Below are 5,000 nucleotides of genomic sequence, written 5' to 3' on the forward strand. Positions count from 1 at the left end.
GCCATCATGCCATGCCACGGCCTCGGCCCGCATGCCTTGCCACGGCGTTGCCCAACATGCCATGCCACGGCCTCGGCCCGCATGCCATGCCATGCCACGGCCACGGCCCGCATGCCATGCCACGGCCACGGCCTCGGCCCGCATGCCTTGCTACGGCGTCGCCCAACATGCCATGCCACGGCCTCGGCCCGCATGCCGTGCCACGGCCTCGGCCCGCATGCCATGCCATGCCACGGCCCGCATGTCTTGCCACGGCGTTGCCAAACATGCCATGCCACGGCCTCGGCCCGCATGCCTTGCGACGGCGTCGCCCAACATGCCATGCCACGGCCACGGCCCGCATGCCATGCCACGGCCTCGGCCCGCATGCCATGCCACGGCCTCGGCCCGCATGCCTTGCTGCGGCGTTGCCCAACATGCCATGCCACGGCCTCGGCCCGCATGCCTTGCCACCGCGTTGCCCAGCATGCCATGCCACCGCGTTGCCCGGCGTGCCATGCCTTAGCCTTGGCCAACATGTCGAGCCACGGCCTCGGCCCGCATGCCATGCCATGCCACAGCCCGCATGTCTTGCCACGGCATTGCCAAACATGCCATGCCACGGCCTCGGCCCGCATGACGTGCCACGGCCTCGGCCCGCATGCCGTGCCACGGCCTCGGCCCGCATGACATGCCACGGCCTCGGCCCGCATGCCTTGCCACGACGCCGCCCAACTTGCCATGCCACGGCCTCGGCCCGCATGCCCTGCCACGGCCTCGGCCCGCATGACATGCCACGGCCTCGGCCCGCATGCCTTGCTACGGCGTCGCCCAACATGCCATGCCACGGCCTCGGCCCGCATGCCATGCCACGGCCTCGGCCCGCATGACATGCCACGGCCTCGGACCGCATGCCTTGCTACGGCGTCGCCCAACATGCCATGCCACGGGCTCGGCCCGCATGCCACGGCACGGCCTCGGCCCGCATGCCTTGCTACGGCGTCGCCCAACATGCCATGCCACGGCCTCGGCCCGCATGCCATGCCACGGCCTCGGCCCGCATGACATGCCACGGCCTCGGACCGCATGCCTTGCTACGGCGTCGCCCAACATGCCATGCCACGGCCTCGGCCCGCATGCCACGGCACGGCCTCGGCCCGCATGCCTTGCTACGGCGTCGCCCAACATGCCATGCCACGGCCTCGGCCCGCATGCCATGCCACGGCCTCGGCCCGCATGACATGCCACGGCCTCGGACCGCATGCCTTGCTACGGCGTCGTCCAACATGCCATGCCACGGCCTCGGCCCGCATGCCATGCCACGGCCTCGGCCCGCATGCCATGCCACGGCCTCGGCCCGCATGCCTTGCTGCGGCGTTGCCCAACATGCCATGCCACGGCCTCGGCCCGCATGCCTTGCCACCGCGTTGCCCAGCATGCCATGCCACCGCGTTGCCCGGCGTGCCATGCCTTAGCCTTGGCCAACATGTCGAGCCACGGCCTCGGCCCGCATGCCATGCCATGCCACGGCCCGCATGTCTTGCCACGGCGTGGCCAAACATGCCATGCCACGGCCTCGGCCCGCATGACGTGCCACGGCCTCGGCCCGCATGACATGCCACGGCCTCGGCCCGCATGCCTTGCTACGGCGTCGCCCAACATGCCTTGCCACGGCCTCGGCCCGCATGCCATGCCGCGGCCTCGGCCCGCATGACATGCCACGGCCTCGGCCAGCATGCCTTGCCACGACGCCGCCCAACTTGCCATGCCACGGCCTGGCCCGCATGCCATGCCACGGCCAAGGCAGCCCAGCCAAAGCCAGCAGCATGCCATGCCAAGGCCTAGGCCAGCAGCATGCCATGCCACGGCCAAGGCAGCCCAGCCAAAGCCAGCAGCATGCCATGCCAAGGCCAAGGCCAGCAGCATGCCATGCCACGGCCAAGGCAGCCCAGCCAAAGCCAGCAGCATGCCATGCCAAGGCCAAGGCCAGCAGCATGCCATGCCACGGCCAAGGCAGCCCAGCCAAAGCCAGCAGCATGCCATGCCAAGGCCTAGGCCAGCAGCATGCCATGCCACGGCCAAGGCAGGCCAGCCAAAGCCAACAACATGGCATGCCAAGGCCAAGGCCAGCAGCATGCCATGCCACGGCCAAGGCAGCCCAGCCAAAGCCAGCAGCATTGCATGCCAAGGCCTAGGCCAGCAGCATGCCATGCCACGGCCAAGGCAGGCCAGCCAAAGCCAGCAGCATGCCATGCCAAGGCCAAGGCCAGCAGCATGCCATGCCACGGCCAAGGCAGCCCAACCAAAGCCAGCAGCATGCCATGCCAAGGCTTAGGCCAGCAGCATGCCATGCCACGGCCAAGGCAGGCCAGCCAAAGCCAGCAGCATGCCATGCCAAGGCCTAGGCCACCAGCATGCCATGCCACGGCCAAGGCAGCCCAGCCAAAGCCAGCAGCATGCCATGCCAAGGCCAAGGCCAGCAGCATGCCATGCCACGGCTAAGGCAGCCCAGCCAAAGCCAGCAGCATGCCATGCGAAGGCCTAGGCCAGCAGCATGCCATGCCACGGCCAACGCAGGCCAGCCAAAGCCAGCAGCATGCCATGCCAAGGCCTAGGCCAGCAGCATGCCATGCCACGGCCAAGGCAGCCCAGCCAAAGCCAGCAGCATGCCATATCAAGGCCAAGGGCAGCAGCATGCCATGCCACGGCCAAGGCAGCCCAGCCAAAGCCAGCAGCATGCCATGCCATGGCCTAGGCCAGCAGCATGCCATGCCACGGCCAAGGCAGGCCAGCCAAAGCCAGCAGCATGCCATGCCAAGGCCAAGGCAGCCCAGCCAAAGCCAGCAGCATGCCATGCCAAGGCCTAGGCCAGCAGCATGCCATGCCACGGCCAAGGCAGCCCAGCCAAAGCCAGCAGCATGCCATATCAAGGCCAAGGCCAGCAGCATGCCATGCCACGGCCAAGGCAGCCCAGCCAAAGCCAGCAGCATGCCATGCCATGCCTAGGCCAGCAGCATGCCATGCCACGGCCAAGGCAGGCCAGCCAAAGCCAGCAGCATGCCATGCCAAGGCCTAGGCCAGCAGCATGCCATGCCACGGCCAAGGCAGGCCAGCCAAAGCCAGCAGCATGCCATGCCAAGGCCAAGGCCAGCAGCATGCCATGCCACGGCCAAGGCAGGCCAGCCAAAGCCAGCAGCATGCCATGCCAAGGCCAAGGCCAGCAGCATGCCATGCCACGGCCAAGGCTGCCAGCCAAAGCCAGCAGGATGCCATGCCAAGGCCTAGGCCAGCAGCATGCCATGCCACGGCCAAGGCAGCCCAGCCAAAGCCAGCAGCATGCCATGCCAAGGCCTAGGCCAGCAGCATGCCATGCCACGGCCAAGGCAGCCCAGCCAAAGCCAGCAGCATGCCATGCCACGGCCAAGGCAGCCCAGCCAAAGCCAGCAGCATGCCATGCCAAGGCCAAGGCCAAGGCCAGCAGCATGCCATGCCACGGCCAAGGCCAAGGCCAAGGCAGCCCATCCGAAGCCAGCAACATTCCATGGCAAGGCCAACGCAGCCCAGCCAAAGCCGGCGGCATGCCATGCCAAGGCCAAGGCCAGCCGCATGTCTTGCCACGGCCTTGTCCCGCAGCGTGGCGTGCCTTGGCCTTGGGCTAGAACATCGCATGCCACGCCCTTGGCAAGCAATCCTGTCCCTCGTGTAATTGCCATTTGGTTTGGCTTTGACTTACGTATATGTTGCCCTGCGAAATGCTTGTCCCTCGGGTAATAGCCGGTTTGGTTGCCTTTGACTTGCGAACACGTTGCTAGTGCTTTCCCCAGTGGAAGCTTGTTGGGAAAAGTATGTCCCTCGGAAGTTGCCTGTTGCGTTTGTTATTTGCATTCGAGCTATCCGATGCTTGCTGGGTTTCTCTAAGAGTTTTTGCACGTTCGTCGGGCTTTTTAATTATTTATTTACTCATAAAAATTATAATAAAATAAATTAAAAATAAAAAAATAATTAAAAAAATTACTATAATTACTAGTGCCTCATCTTATAATTGTTGGAATTTTTCTAGAATTTTTTGAGTATTTTTAGTAATTTTTATTATTTTTTAAGTATTAAAATTGAAATAAATTAAAATAAAATATTCCGGTGGCCAAATATTTTTTTATAATTTTTTTTATGGTGTATTAAATTATTTCATACAACTTTCATGTTGAAAGTTTTGGCAAAAAACCATTACTTTTTAAAAAAACCCCATTATGACTCCTCGAACATGCTTGATGTTTCCTCCTGCCAGATTGAAAAGGGCTTAACAGGCTATTATAAGGGGGGGGCACCTCCCTTAAGGCTGGCCAGCATGGCCAGGCCACAGGCCACGCCTATGCCTAGGCGGGCGCTTGGCACATGCCATCGCTTGGCTTGTGGCATTGGCTTGTGGCATCGAAACTACATAGCCAAGCACGGGATGCGTCGAGTGGCGGCCCGCGGCGGTGGCGGTGGCACGTTGGCCTAGGGCAGCATGCCATGCCACAGCCTTGGCCAGCAACATGGCATGCCAAAGCCTTGGCCAGCAGCATGCCATGCCCTGGCCTTGGCAAGCATGTCATGCCACGGCCTTGGCCAGCAGCATGCCATGCCACGACCTTGGCCAGCAGCATGCCATGCCCCGGCCTTGGCCAGCATGTCATGCCACGGCCTTGGCCAGCAGCATGCCATGCCACAGCCTTGGCCAGCAGCATGCCATGCCACAGCCTTGGCCAGCAACATGGCATGCCAAAGCCTTGGCCAGCAGCACGCCATGCCCCGGCCTTGGCAACCTTGCCAAGCCACGGCCATGGCCAGCAGCGTGCTATGCCCCGGCCTTGGCCAGCAGCGTGCCATGCCACGACCTTGGCCAGCAGCTTGCCATGCCCCGGCCTTGGCCAGCATGTCATGCCACGGCCTTGGCCAGCAGCATGCCATGCCACGGCCTTGGCCAGCAACATGGCATGCCGCGGCCTTGGCCGGCAGCATGCCATGCCGCGGCCTTGGCC

The sequence above is a fragment of the Camellia sinensis genome, unplaced genomic scaffold (assembly GCF_055761805.1).
Source record: "Camellia sinensis isolate YWXY unplaced genomic scaffold, ASM5576180v1 Unanchor6, whole genome shotgun sequence".
Classification (NCBI taxonomy): Eukaryota; Viridiplantae; Streptophyta; class Magnoliopsida; order Ericales; family Theaceae; genus Camellia; species Camellia sinensis.